The 14,453-nt window shown below is 37.3% G+C and overlaps 11 non-coding genes across 11 annotated transcripts; all 11 read right to left on the bottom strand.

Moving 5' to 3' along the window:
• Positions 1 to 847: 847 nt before the first annotated feature.
• On the bottom strand, positions 848 to 919 carry trnaa-ugc (transfer RNA alanine (anticodon UGC)). The gene has a single exon. It is a non-coding gene; the product is annotated as a tRNA-Ala (tRNA).
• A 1,237-nt stretch (positions 920 to 2,156) lies between these two features.
• On the bottom strand, positions 2,157 to 2,228 carry trnaa-ugc (transfer RNA alanine (anticodon UGC)). The gene has a single exon. It is a non-coding gene; the product is annotated as a tRNA-Ala (tRNA).
• Positions 2,229 to 3,447: 1,219 nt separating this feature from the next.
• trnaa-ugc (transfer RNA alanine (anticodon UGC)) lies at positions 3,448 to 3,519 on the bottom strand. The gene has a single exon. It is a non-coding gene; the product is annotated as a tRNA-Ala (tRNA).
• Positions 3,520 to 4,759: 1,240 nt separating this feature from the next.
• trnaa-ugc (transfer RNA alanine (anticodon UGC)) lies at positions 4,760 to 4,831 on the bottom strand. Its single transcript has one exon. It is a non-coding gene; the product is annotated as a tRNA-Ala (tRNA).
• A 1,222-nt stretch (positions 4,832 to 6,053) lies between these two features.
• Positions 6,054 to 6,125, bottom strand: trnaa-ugc (transfer RNA alanine (anticodon UGC)). The gene has a single exon. It is a non-coding gene; the product is annotated as a tRNA-Ala (tRNA).
• Positions 6,126 to 7,370: 1,245 nt separating this feature from the next.
• trnaa-ugc (transfer RNA alanine (anticodon UGC)) lies at positions 7,371 to 7,442 on the bottom strand. Its single transcript has one exon. It is a non-coding gene; the product is annotated as a tRNA-Ala (tRNA).
• Positions 7,443 to 8,690: 1,248 nt separating this feature from the next.
• On the bottom strand, positions 8,691 to 8,762 carry trnaa-ugc (transfer RNA alanine (anticodon UGC)). The gene has a single exon. It is a non-coding gene; the product is annotated as a tRNA-Ala (tRNA).
• A 1,236-nt stretch (positions 8,763 to 9,998) lies between these two features.
• Positions 9,999 to 10,070, bottom strand: trnaa-ugc (transfer RNA alanine (anticodon UGC)). Its single transcript has one exon. It is a non-coding gene; the product is annotated as a tRNA-Ala (tRNA).
• A 1,206-nt stretch (positions 10,071 to 11,276) lies between these two features.
• Positions 11,277 to 11,348, bottom strand: trnaa-ugc (transfer RNA alanine (anticodon UGC)). Its single transcript has one exon. It is a non-coding gene; the product is annotated as a tRNA-Ala (tRNA).
• Positions 11,349 to 12,557: 1,209 nt separating this feature from the next.
• On the bottom strand, positions 12,558 to 12,629 carry trnaa-ugc (transfer RNA alanine (anticodon UGC)). Its single transcript has one exon. It is a non-coding gene; the product is annotated as a tRNA-Ala (tRNA).
• A 1,214-nt stretch (positions 12,630 to 13,843) lies between these two features.
• trnaa-ugc (transfer RNA alanine (anticodon UGC)) lies at positions 13,844 to 13,915 on the bottom strand. The gene has a single exon. It is a non-coding gene; the product is annotated as a tRNA-Ala (tRNA).
• Positions 13,916 to 14,453: the final 538 nt, after the last annotated feature.

Genomic DNA, 14,453 nt, shown 5'->3' with positions numbered 1-14,453 from the left:
ATGCCCCTCACTTGCCAGCTGCTCGGTGTGCTAAACTGAAGGTCTACAAAACTGTCCCAGGACTTGGTGGACAGTAAGGTTATTTTGTTTTGACAGCTTCCCTCAATTTTTCTGAGATCTCCTCACGGTGCTCCATGTGGTGCACTTGTTTTGTGTGTGGTACTTATACGGCAGGATGCTGCGGTTGTGAGTTGGAGGCTCACCGGGAGCTGCTTTTTCAAAATTTGTAATCTGGATACAAATTATCTGGATTTGTAATCCTATATTTTGTGATTGAGATTACTTTTTAAAATGCTGGACTTTTTAATCGCAATTATTCATAATATGGATAATCCAGCAGTGACATTTTCTGAACAAATGGATCAAAACGATCCAGATTACAAGTTTTGAGAACCGGCTCCTGGAGCATATCTCTTTTGTGTCTCCCTCTGGTCCTGTTATTCTGATTAATTTAGCTTCAATGACAACATTAATCATGTGAAACGGAGAAGATAAGAAGACTTTTTTTGTAATGGCATGGCTAATAGATGGATGGATAGAGAGAAGGAAAGAGGTTAAAAATAATATTTATTTTTAGAAATCAAAATATAGATAGAGAAAAAAAAATATATATATATATATATATATATATATATATATATATATATATATATATATGTATATGTTTATAATTATAAATCAAAAGTTAGATAGTGATTAATAAAATAAATATTATTGACATTTATAAATCAAAAGATAGATAGAGTGATTGAATGAATGAAACCAGAAAGGGCTGGGTTATGGAAGAGAGTTTTTAATAAACAACAAATTGTGATTTCATGGAAGAACGGGGCAAAGAAATACCACCTGGAGATGCCGCGGATTGAACCCGGGGCCTCATACATGCAAAGCATGCGCTCTACCACTGAGCTACATCCCCTGATGGCATTGATTCCTTGCTTTGTGCAACTGGCCCCTTTGATTTCCAGGGTAAGCTGTGTGCTTTGCTTTCCATCCTGAAATGTGTGTGTTTTCTTACCTCAACTTTGCTGTGCCAGTTACAACAGTGCAGGGCTCTGTGGCGCAATGGATAGTGTGTTGGACTTTTAGACTGGCTGTGTAGTGTGATGCAAAGGTTGCGGGTTTGAGTTCCGCCAGAGTTGTAAATGTTTACGTGTGTTTTTTTGGATTCATTTGATTCAAACCCAGGATCTCCTGTTTACAAGGCAGGTGCTTTAACCATCTAAGCCGCAATGCCCCACACTTGCCAGCTGCTCGGTGTGCTAAACTGAAGGTCTACAAAACTGTCCCAGGACTTGGTGGACAGTAAGGTTATTTTGTTTTGACAGCTTCCCTCAATTTTTCTGAGATCTCCTCACGGTGCTCCATGTGGTGCACTTGTTTTGTGTGTGGTACTTATACGGCAGAATGCTGCGGTTGTGAGTTGGAGGCTCACCGGGAGCTGCTTTTTCAAAACTTGTAATCTGGATACAAATTATCTGGATTTGTAATCCTATATTTTGTGATCGAGATTACTTTTTAAAATGCTGGACTTTTTAATCGCAATTATTCATAATATGGATAATCCAGCAGTGACATTTTCTGAACAAATGGATCAAAAAGATCCAGATTACAAGTTTTGAAGAACCGGCTCCTGGAGCATATCTCTTTTGTGTCTCCCTCTGGTCCTGTTATTCTGATTAATTTAGCTTCAATGACAACATTAATCATGTGAAACGGAGAAGATAAGAAGACTTTTTTTTTGTAATGGCATGGCTAATAGATGGATGGATAGAGAGAAGGAGAAAGTTAAAAATAATAATATTTATTTTTTAGATAAAAATACCTTTTTTATAATGGGATGGCTAATAGATGGATGGTAGAGAGAAGGAAAGAGGTAAAAAATAATATTTATTTTTAGAAATCAAAATATAGATAGAGAAAAATATATATATATATATATATATATATATATATATATATATATATATATGTTTATAATTATAAATCAAAAGTTAGATAGTGATTAATAAAATAAATAATATTGACATTTATAAATCAAAAGATAGATAGATTGATTGAATGAATGAAACCAGAAAGGTCTGTGTGATGGAAGAGAGTTTTTAATAAACAACAAATTGTGATTTCATGGAAGAACGGGTTAAAGAAATACCACCTGGAGATGCCGGGGATTGAACCCGGGGCCTCATACATGCAAAACATGCGCTCTACCACTGAGCTACATCCCCTGTTGACATTGAGTCCTTGCTTTGTGCAACTGGCCCCTTTGATTTCCAGGGTAAGCTGTGTGCTTTGCTTTCCATCCTGAAATGTGTGTGTTTTCTTACCTCAACTTTGCCGTGCCAGTTACAACAGTGCAGGGCTCTGTGGCGCAATGGATAGTGTGTTGGACTTTTAGACTGGCTGTGTAGTGTGATGCAAAGGTTGCGGGTTTGAGTTCCGCCAGAGTTGTAAATGTTTACGTGTGTGTTTTTGGATTAATTTGATTCAAACCCAGGATCTCCTGTTTACAAGGCAGGTGCTTTAACCATCTAAGCCGCAATGCCCCTCACTTGCCAGCTGCTCGGTGTGCTAAACTGAAGGTCTACAAAACTGTCCCAGGACTTGGTGGACAGTAAGGTTATTTTGTTTTGACAGCTTCCCTCAATTTTTCTGAGATCTCCTCACGGTGCTCCATGTGGTGCACTTGTTTTGTGTGTGGTACTTATACGGCAGGATGCTGCGGTTGTGAGTTGGATGCTCACCGGGAGCTGATTTTCAAAATTTGTAATCTGGATAGAAATTATCTGGATTTGTAATCCTATATTTTGTGATCGAGATTACTTTTTAAAATGCTGGACTTTTTAATCGCAATTATTCATAATATGGATAATCCAGCAGTGACATTTTCTGAACAAATGGATCAAAACGATCCAGATTACAAGTTTTGAAGAAGCGGCTCCTGGAGCATATCTCTTTTGTGTCTCCCTCTGGTCCTGTTATTCTGATTAATTTAGCTTCAATGACAACATTAATCATGTAAAACGGAGAAGTTAAGAAGACTTTTTTTGTAATGGCATGGCTAATAGATGGATGGATAGAGAGAAGGAGAAAGTTAAAAATAATAATATTTATTTTTAGATAAAAAGACCTTTTTTGTAATGGTATGGCTAATAGATGGATGGATAGAGAGAAGGAAAGAGGTAAAAAATAATATTTATTTTTAGAAATCAAAATATAGATAGAGAAAAAATATATATATATATATATATATATATATATGTGTTTATAATTATAAATCAAAAGTTAGATAGTGATTAATAAAATAAATAATATTGACATTTATAAATCAAAAGATAGATAGATTGATTGAATGAATGAAACCAGAAAGGGCTGGGTGATGGAAGAGAGTTTTTAATAAACAACAAATTGTGATTTCATGGAAGAACGGGGTAAAGAAATACCACCTGGAGATGCCGGGGATTGAACCCGGGGCCTCATACATGCAAATCATGCGCTCTACCACTGAGCTACATCCCCTGTTGGCTTTGATTCCTTGCTTTGTGCAACTGGCCCCTTTGATTTCCAGGGTAAGCTGTGTGCTTTGCTTTCCATCCTGAAATGTGTGTGTTTTCTTACCTCAACTTTGCCGTGCCAGTTACAACAGTGCAGGGCTCTGTGGCGCAATGGATAGTGTGTTGGACTTTTAGACTGGCTGTGTAGTGTGATGCAAAGGTTGCGGGTTTGAGTTCCGCCAGAGTTGTAAATGTTTACGTGTGTTTTTTTGGATTCATTTGATTCAAACCCAGGATCTCCTGTTTACAAGGCAGGTGCTTTAACCATCTAAGCCGCAATGCCCCACACTTGCCAGCTGCTCGGTGTGCTAAACTGAAGGTCTACAAAACTGTCCCAGGACTTGGTGGACAGTAAGGTTATTTTGTTTTGACAGCTTCCCTCAATTTTTCTGAGATCTCCTCACGGTGCTCCATGTGGTGCACTTGTTTTGTGTGTGGTACTTATACGGCAGGATGCTGCGGTTGTGAGTTGGAGGCTCACCGGGAGCTGCTTTTTCAAAACTTGTAATCTGGATACAAATTATCTGGATTTGTAATCCTATATTTTGTGATCGAGATTACTTTTTAAAATGCTGGACTTTTTAATCGCAATTATTCATAATATGGATAATCCAGCAGTGACATTTTCTGAACAAATGGATCAAAACGATCCAGATTACAAGTTTTGAAGAAGCGGCTCCTGGAGCATATCTCTTTTGTGTCTCCCTCTGGTCCTGTTATTCTGATTAATTTAGCTTCAATGACAACATTAATCATGCAAAACGGAGAAGTTAAGAAGACTTTTTTTTTGTAATGGCATGGCTAATAGATGGATGGATAGAGAGAAGGAGAAAGTTAAAAATAATAATATTTATTTTTAGATAAAAAGACCTTTTTTGTAATGGTATGGCTAATAGATGGATGGATAGAGAGAAGGAAAGAGGTAAAAAATAATATTTATTTTTAGAAATCAAAATATAGATAGAGAAAAAAAATATATATATATATATATATATATATATATATATATATATATATATGTGTTTATAATTATAAATCAAAAGTTAGATAGTGATTAATAAAATAAATCATATTGACATTTATAAATCAAAAGATAGATAGATTGATTGAATGAATGAAACCAGAAAGGTCTGGGTGATGGAAGAGAATTTTTAATAAACAACAAATTGTGATTTCATGGAAGAACGGGTTAAAGAAATACCACCTGGAGATGCCGGGGATTGAACCCGGGGCCTCATACATGCAAATCATGTGCTCTACCACTGAGCTACATCCCCTGTTGGCTTTGAGTCCTTGCTTTGTGCAACTGGCGCCTTTGATTTCCAGGGTAAGCTGTGTGCTTTGCTTTCCATCCTGAAATGTGTGTGTTTTCTTACCTCAACTTTGCCGTGCCAGTTACAACAGTGCAGGGCTCTGTGGCGCAATGGATAGTGTGTTGGACTTTTAGACTGGCTGTGTAGTGTGATGCAAAGGTTGCGGGTTTGAGTTCCGCCAGAGTTGTAAATGTTTACGTGTGTTTTTTTGGATTAATTTGATTCAAACCCAGGATCTCCTGTTTACAAGGCAGGTGCTTTAACCATCTAAGCCGCAATGCCCCACACTTGCCAGCTGCTCGGTGTGCTAAACTGAAGGTCTACAAAACTGTCCCAGGACTTGGTGGACAGTAAGGTTATTTTGTTTTGACAGCTTCCCTCAATTTTTCTGAGATCTCCTCACGGTGCTCCATGTGGTGCACTTGTTTTGTGTGTGGTACTTATACGGCAGGATGCTGCGGTTGTGAGTTGGAGGCTCACCGGGAGCTGCTTTTTCAAAACTTGTAATCTGGATACAAATTATCTGGATTTGTAATCCTATATTTTGTGATCGAGATTACTTTTTAAAATGCTGGACTTTTTAATCGCAATTATTCATAATATGGATAATCCAGCAGTGACATTTTCTGAACAAATGGATCAAAACGATCCAGATTACAAGTTTTGAAGAAGCGGCTCCTGGAGCATATCTCTTTTGTGTCTCCCTCTGGTCCTGTTATTCTGATTAATTTAGCTTCAATGACAACATTAATTATGTAAAACGGAGAAGTTAAGAAGACTTTTTTTTTGTAATGGCATGGCTAATAGATGGATGGATAGAGAGAAGGAGAAAGTTAAAAATAATAATATTTATTTTTAGATAAAAAGACCTTTTTTGTAATGGTATGGCTAATAGATGGATGGATAGAGAGAAGGAAAGAGGTAAAAAATAATATTTATTTTTAGAAATCAAAATATAGATAGAGAAAAAATATATATATATATATATATATATATATATGTGTTTATAATTATAAATCAAAAGTTAGATAGTGATTAATAAAATAAATAATATTGACATTTATAAATCAAAAGATAGATAGATTGATTGAATGAATGAAACCAGAAAGGGCTGGGTGATGGAAGAGAGTTTTTAATAAACAACAAATTGTGATTTCATGGAAGAACGGGGTAAAGAAATACCACCTGGAGATGCCGGGGATTGAACCCGGGGCCTCATACATGCAAATCATGCGCTCTACCACTGAGCTACATCCCCTGTTGGCTTTGATTCCTTGCTTTGTGCAACTGGCCCCTTTGATTTCCAGGGTAAGCTGTGTGCTTTGCTTTCCATCCTGAAATGTGTGTGTTTTCTTACCTCAACTTTGCCGTGCCAGTTACAACAGTGCAGGGCTCTGTGGCGCAATGGATAGTGTGTTGGACTTTTAGACTGGCTGTGTAGTGTGATGCAAAGGTTGCGGGTTTGAGTTCCGCCAGAGTTGTAAATGTTTACGTGTGTTTTTTTGGATTCATTTGATTCAAACCCAGGATCTCCTGTTTACAAGGCAGGTGCTTTAACCATCTAAGCCGCAATGCCCCACACTTGCCAGCTGCTCGGTGTGCTAAACTGAAGGTCTACAAAACTGTCCCAGGACTTGGTGGACAGTAAGGTTATTTTGTTTTGACAGCTTCCCTCAATTTTTCTGAGATCTCCTCACGGTGCTCCATGTGGTGCACTTGTTTTGTGTGTGGTACTTATACGGCAGGATGCTGCGGTTGTGAGTTGGAGGCTCACCGGGAGCTGCTTTTTCAAAACTTGTAATCTGGATACAAATTATCTGGATTTGTAATCCTATATTTTGTGATCGAGATTACTTTTTAAAATGCTGGACTTTTTAATCGCAATTATTCATAATATGGATAATCCAGCAGTGACATTTTCTGAACAAATGGATCAAAACGATCCAGATTACAAGTTTTGAAGAAGCGGCTCCTGGAGCATATCTCTTTTGTGTCTCCCTCTGGTCCTGTTATTCTGATTAATTTAGCTTCAATGACAACATTAATTATGTAAAACGGAGAAGTTAAGAAGACTTTTTTTTTGTAATGGCATGGCTAATAGATGGATGGATAGAGAGAAGGAGAAAGTTAAAAATAATAATATTTATTTTTAGATAAAAAGACCTTTTTTGTAATGGTATGGCTAATAGATGGATGGATAGAGAGATGGAAAGAGGTAAAAAATAATATTTATTTTTAGAAATCAAAATATAGATTGAGAAAAAAAAAAAAAAAAAAAAAAATATATATATATATATATATATATATATATATATATGTGTTTATAATTATAAATCAAAAGTTAGATAGTGATTAATAAAATAAATAATATTGACATTTATAAATCAAAAGATAGATAGATTGATTGAATGAATGAAACCAGAAAGGGCTGGGTGATGGAAGAGAGTTTTTAATAAACAACAAATTGTGATTTCATGGAAGAACGGGTTAAAGAAATACCACCTGGAGATGCCGGGGATTGAACCCGGGGCCTCATACATGCAAATCATGCGCTCTACCACTGAGCTACATCCCCTGTTGACATTGAGTCCTTGCTTTGTGCAACTGGCACCTTTGATTTAAAGGGTAAGCTGTGTGCTTTGCTTTCCATCCTGAAATGTGTGTGTTTTCTTACCTTAAATTTGCCGTGCCAGTTACAACAGTGCAGGGCTCTGTGGCGCAATGGATAATGTGTTGGACTTTTAGACTGGCTGTGTAGTGTGATGCAAAGGTTGCGGGTTTGAGTTCCGCCAGAGTTGTAAATGTTTACGTGTGTTTTTTTGGATTAATTTGATTCAAACCCAGGATCTCCTGTTTACAAGGCAGGTGCTTTAACCATCTAAGCCGCAATGCCCCACACTTGCCAGCTGCTCGGTGTGCTAAACTGAAGGTCTACAAAACTGTCCCAGGACTTGGTGGACAGTAAGGTTATTTTGTTTTGACAGCTTCCCTCAATTTTTCTGAGATCTCCTCACGGTGCTCCATGTGGTGCACTTGTTTTGTGTGTGGTACTTATACGGCAGGATGCTGCGGTTGTGAGTTGGAGGCTCACCGGGAGCTGCTTTTTCAAAACTTGTAATCTGGATACAAATTATCTGGATTTGTAATCCTATATTTTGTGATCGAGATTACTTTTTAAAATGCTGGACTTTGTAATCGCAATTATTCATAATATGGATAATCCAGCAGTGACATTTTCTGAACAAATGGATCAAAACGATCCAGATTACAAGTTTTGAAGAAGCGGCTCCTGGAGCATATCTCTTTTGTGTCTCCCTCTGGTCCTGTTATTCTGATTAATTTAGCTTCAATGACAACATTAATCATGTGAAACGGAGAAGATAAGAAGACTTTTTTTTTGTAATGGCATGGCTAATAGATGGATGGATAGAGAGAAGGAGAAAGTTAAAAATAATAATATTTATTTTTAGATAAAAATACCTTTTTTGTAATGGTATGGCTAATAGATGGATGGATAGAGAGAAGGAAAGAGGTAAAAAATAATATTTATTTTTAGAAATCAAAATATAGATAGAGAAAATATATATATATATATATATATATATATATATATATATATATATATATATATATATATATGTTTATAATTATAAATCAAAAGTTAGATAGTGATTAATAAAATAAATAATATTGACATTTATAAATCAAAAGTTGGATAGATTGATTGAATGAATGAAACCAGAAAGGGCTGGGTGATGGAAGAGAGTTTTTAATAAACAACAAATTGTGATTTCATGGAAGAACGGGGTAAAGAAATACCACCTGGAGATGCCGGGGATTGAACCCGGGGCCTCATACATGCAAAGCATGCGCTCTACCACTGAGCTACATCCCCTGTTGGCTTTGAGTCCTTGCTTTGTGCAACTGGCCCCTTTGATTTCCAGGGTAAGCTGTGTGCTTTGCTTTCCATCCTGAAATGTGTGTTTTCTTACCTCAACTTTGCTGTGCCAGTTACAACAGTGCAGGGCTCTGTGGCGCAATGGATAGTGTGTTGGACTTTTAGACTGGCTGTGTAGTGTGATGCAAAGGTTGCGGGTTTGAGTTCCGCCAGAGTTGTAAATGTTTACGTGTGTTTTTTTGGATTCATTTGATTCAAACCCAGGATCTCCTGTTTACAAGGCAGGTGCTTTAACCATCTAAGCCGCAATGCCCCACACTTGCCAGCTGCTCGGTGTGCTAAACTGAAGGTCTACAAAACTGTCCCAGGACTTGGTGGACAGTAAGGTTATTTTGTTTTGACAGCTTCCCTCAATTTTTCTGAGATCTCCTCACGGTGCTCCATGTGGTGCACTTGTTTTGTGTGTGGTACTTATACGGCAGGATGCTGCGGTTGTGAGTTGGAGGCTCACCGGGAGCTGCTTTTTCAAAACTTGTAATCTGGATACAAATTATCTGGATTTGTAATCCTATATTTTGTGATCGAGATTACTTTTTAAAATGCTGGACTTTTTAATCGCAATTATTCATAATATGGATAATCCAGCAGTGACATTTTCTGAACAAATGGATCAAAACGATCCAGATTACAAGTTTTGAAGAAGCGGCTCCTGGAGCATATCTCTTTTGTGTCTCCCTCTGGTCCTGTTATTCTGATTAATTTAGCTTCAATGACAACATTAATCATGCAAAACGGAGAAGTTAAGAAGACTTTTTTTTTGTAATGGCATGGCTAATAGATGGATGGATAGAGAGAAGGAGAAAGTTAAAAATAATAATATTTATTTTTAGATAAAAAGACCTTTTTTGTAATGGTATGGCTAATAGATGGATGGATAGAGAGAAGGAAAGAGGTAAAAAATAATATTTATTTTTAGAAATCAAAATATAGATAGAGAAAAAAAAAATATATATATATATATATATATATATATATATATATATATATGTGTTTATAATTATAAATCAAAAGTTAGATAGTGATTAATAAAATAAATCATATTGACATTTATAAATCAAAAGATAGATAGATTGATTGAATGAATGAAACCAGAAAGGTCTGGGTGATGGAAGAGAATTTTTAATAAACAACAAATTGTGATTTCATGGAAGAACGGGTTAAAGAAATACCACCTGGAGATGCCGGGGATTGAACCCGGGGCCTCATACATGCAAATCATGTGCTCTACCACTGAGCTACATCCCCTGTTGGCTTTGAGTCCTTGCTTTGTGCAACTGGCGCCTTTGATTTCCAGGGTAAGCTGTGTGCTTTGCTTTCCATCCTGAAATGTGTGTGTTTTCTTACCTCAACTTTGCCGTGCCAGTTACAACAGTGCAGGGCTCTGTGGCGCAATGGATAGTGTGTTGGACTTTTAGACTGGCTGTGTAGTGTGATGCAAAGGTTGCGGGTTTGAGTTCTGCCAGAGTTGTAAATGTTTACGTGTGTTTTTTTGGATTAATTTGATTCAAACCCAGGATCTCCTGTTTACAAGGCAGGTGCTTTAACCATCTAAGCCGCAATGCCCCACACTTGCCAGCTGCTCGGTGTGCTAAACTGAAGGTCTACAAAACTGTCCCAGGACTTGGTGGACAGTAAGGTTATTTTGTTTTGACAGCTTCCCTCAATTTTTCTGAGATCTCCTCACGGTGCTCCATGTGGTGCACTTGTTTTGTGTGTGGTACTTATACGGCAGGATGCTGCGGTTGTGAGTTGGAGGCTCACCGGGAGCTGCTTTTTCAAAACTTGTAATCTGGATACAAATTATCTGGATTTGTAATCCTATATTTTGTGATCGAGATTACTTTTTAAAATGCTGGACTTTTTAATCGCAATTATTCATAATATGGATAATCCAGCAGTGACATTTTCTGAACAAATGGATCAAAACGATCCAGATTACAAGTTTTGAAGAAGCGGCTCCTGGAGCATATCTCTTTTGTGTCTCCCTCTGGTCCTGTTATTCTGATTAATTTAGCTTCAATGACAACTTTAATCATGTAAAACGGAGAAGTTAAGAAGACTTTTTTTTTGTAATGGCATGGCTAATAGATGGATGGATAGAGAGAAGGAGAAAGTTAAAAATAATAATATTTATTTTTAGATAAAAAGACCTTTTTTGTAATGGTATGGCTAATAGATGGATGGATAGAGAGAAGGAAAGAGGTAAAAAATAATATTTATTTTTAGAAATCAAAATATAGATAGAGAAAATATATATATATATATATGTTTATAATTATAAATCAAAAGTTAGATAGTGATTAATAAAATAAATATTATTGACATTTATAAATCAAAAGATAGATAGATTGATTGAATGAATGAAACCAGAAAGGGCTGGGTGATGGAAGAGAGTTTTTAATAAACAACAAATTGTGATTTCATGGAAGAACGGGGCAAAGAAATACCACCTGGAGATGCCGGGGATTGAACCCGGGGCCTCATACATGCAAAGCATGCGCTCTACCACTGAGCTACATCCCCTGTTGGCTTTGCGTCCTTGTTTTGTGCAACTGGCCCCTTTGATTTCCAGGGTAAGCTGTGTGCTTTGCTTTCCATCCTGAAATGTGTGTGTTTTCTTACCTCAACTTTGCTGTGCCAGTTACAACAGTGCAGGGCTCTGTGGCGCAATGGATAGTATGCTGGACATTTAGACTGGCTGTGTAGTGTGATGCAAAGGTTGCGGGTTTGAATTCCGCCAGAGTTGTAAATGTTTACGTGTGTTTTTTTGGATTAATTTGATTCAAACCCAGGATCTCCTGTTTACAAGGCAGGTGTTTTAACCATCTAAGCCGCAATACCCCACACTTGCCAGCTGCTCGGTGTGCTAAACTGAAGGTCTACAAAACTGTCCCAGGACTTGGTGGACAGTAAGGTTATTTTGTTTTGACAGCTTCCCTCAATTTTTCTGAGATCTCCTCACGGTGCTCCATGTGGTGCACTTGATTTGTGTGTGGTTCTTATACGGCAGGATGCTGCGGTTGTGAGTTGGAGGCTCACCGGGAGCTGCTTTTTCAAAATTTGTAATCTGGATACAAATTATCTGGATTTGTAATCCTATATTTTGTGATCGAGATTACTTTTTAAAATGCTGGACTTTTTAATCGCAATTATTCATAATATGGATAATCCAGCAGTGACATTTTCTGAACAAATGGATCAAAACGATCCAGATTACAAGTTTTGAAGAAGCGGCTCCTGGAGCATATCTCTTTTGTGTCTCCCTCTGGTCCTGTTATTCTGATTAATTTAGCTTCAATGACAACATTAATCATGTGAAACGGAGAAGATAAGAAGACTTTTTTTTGTAATGGCATGGCTAATAGATGGATGGACAGAGAGAAGGAGAAAGTTAAAAATAATAATATTTATTTTTAGATAAAAAGACCATTTTTGTAATGGTATGGCTAATAGATGGATGGATAGAGAGAAGGAAAGAGGTAAAAAATAATATTTATTTTTAGAAATCAAAATATAGATAGAGAAAAAAAAAATATATATATATATATGTTTATAATTATTAATCAAAAGTTAGATAGTGATTAATAAAATAAATAATATTGACATTTATAAATCAAAAGTTGGATAGATTGATTGAATGAATGAAACCAGAAAGGGCTGGGTGATGGAAGAGAATTTTTAATAAACAACAAATTGTGATTTCATGGAAGAACGGGGTAAAGAAATACCACCTGGAGATGCCGGGGATTGAACCCGGGGCCTCATACATGCAAAGCATGCGCTCTACCACTGAGCTACATCCCCTGTTGGCATTGAGTCCTTGCTTTGTGCAACTGGCCCCTTTGATTTCCAGGGTAAGCTGTGTGCTTTGCTTTCCATCCTGAAATGTGTGTGTTTTTTTACCTCAACTTTGCCGTGCCAGTTACAACAGTGCAGGGCTCTGTGGTGCAATGGATATTGTGCTGGACTTTTAGACTGGCTGTGTAGTGTGATGCAAAGGTTGCGGGTTTGAGTTCCGCCAGAGTTGTAAATGTTTAAGTGTGTGTTTTTGGATTAATTTGATTGAAACCCAGGATCTCCTGTTTACAAGGCAGGTGCTTTAACCATCTAAGCCGCAATGCCCCACACTTGCCAGCTGCTCGGTGTGCTAAACTGAAGGTCTACAAAACTGTCCCAGGACTTGGTGGACAGTAAGGTTATTTTGTTTTGACAGCTTCCCTCAATTTTTCTGAGATCTCCTCACGGTGCTCCATGTGGTGCACTTGTTTTGTGTGTGGTACTTATACGGCAGGATGCTGCGGTTGTGAGTTGGAGGCTCACCGGGAGCTGCTTTTTCAAAACTTGTAATCGGGATACAAATTATCTGGATTTGTAATCCTATATTTTGTGATCGAGATTACTTTTTAAAATGCTGGACTTTTTAATCGCAGTTATTCATAATATGGATAATCCAGCAGTGACATTTTCTGAACAAATGGATCAAAACGATCCAGCTTACAAGTTTTGAAGAACCGGCTCCTGGAGCATATCTCTTTTGTGTCTCCCTCTGGTCCTGTTATTCTGATTAATTTAGCTTCAATGACAACATTAATCATGTGAAACGGAGAAGATAAGAAGACTTTTTTTTTGTAATGGCATGGCTAATAGATGGATGGATAGAGAGAAGGAGAAAGTTAAAAATAATAATATTTATTTTTAGATAAAAATACCTTTTTTGTAATGGTATGGCTAATAGATGGATGGATAGAGAGAAGGAAAGAGGTAAAAAATAATATTTATTTTTAGAAATCAAAATATAGATAGAGAAAAAAAAAATATATATATATATATATATGTTTATAATTATTAATCAAAAGTTAGATAGTGATTAATAAAATAAATAATATTGACATTTATAAATCAAAAGTTGGATAGATTGATTGAATGAATGAAACCAGAAAGGGCTGGGTGATGGAAGAGAGTTTTTAATAAACAACAAATTGTGATTTCATGGAAGAACGGGGTAAAGAAATACCACCTGGAGATGCCGGGGATTGAACCCGGGGCCTCATACATGCAAATCATGCGCTCTACCACTGAGCTACATCCCCTGTTGGCTTTGCGTCCTTGCTTTGTGCAACTGGCCCCTTTGATTTCCAGGGTAAGCTGTGTGCTTTGCTTTCCATCCTGAAATGTGTGTGTTTTCTTACCTCAACTTTGCTGTGCCAGTTACAACAGTGCAGGGCTCTGTGGCGCAATGGATAGTATGCTGGACATTTAGACTGGCTGTGTAGTGTGATGCAAAGGTTGCGGGTTTTAATTCCGCCAGAGTTGTAAATGTTTACGTGTGTTTTTTTGGATTAATTTGATTCAAACCCAGGATCTCCTGTTTACAAGGTAGGTGTTTTAACCATCTAAGCCGCAATGCCCCACACTTGCCAGCTGCTCGGTGTGCTAAACTGAAGGTCTACAAAACTGTCCCAGGACTTGGTGGACAGTAAGGTTATTTTGTTTTGACAGCTTCCCTCAATTTTTCTGAGATCTCCTCACGGTGCTCCATGTGGTGCACTTGTTTTGTGTGTGGTACTTATACGGCAGGATGCTGCGGTTGTGAGTTGGAGGCTCACCGGGAGCTGCTTTTTCAAAACT

This window comes from Acipenser ruthenus, chromosome 39 (assembly GCF_902713425.1).
Source record: "Acipenser ruthenus chromosome 39, fAciRut3.2 maternal haplotype, whole genome shotgun sequence".
Classification (NCBI taxonomy): Eukaryota; Metazoa; Chordata; class Actinopteri; order Acipenseriformes; family Acipenseridae; genus Acipenser; species Acipenser ruthenus.
This window is presented reverse-complemented; position numbering and strand designations above follow the sequence as displayed.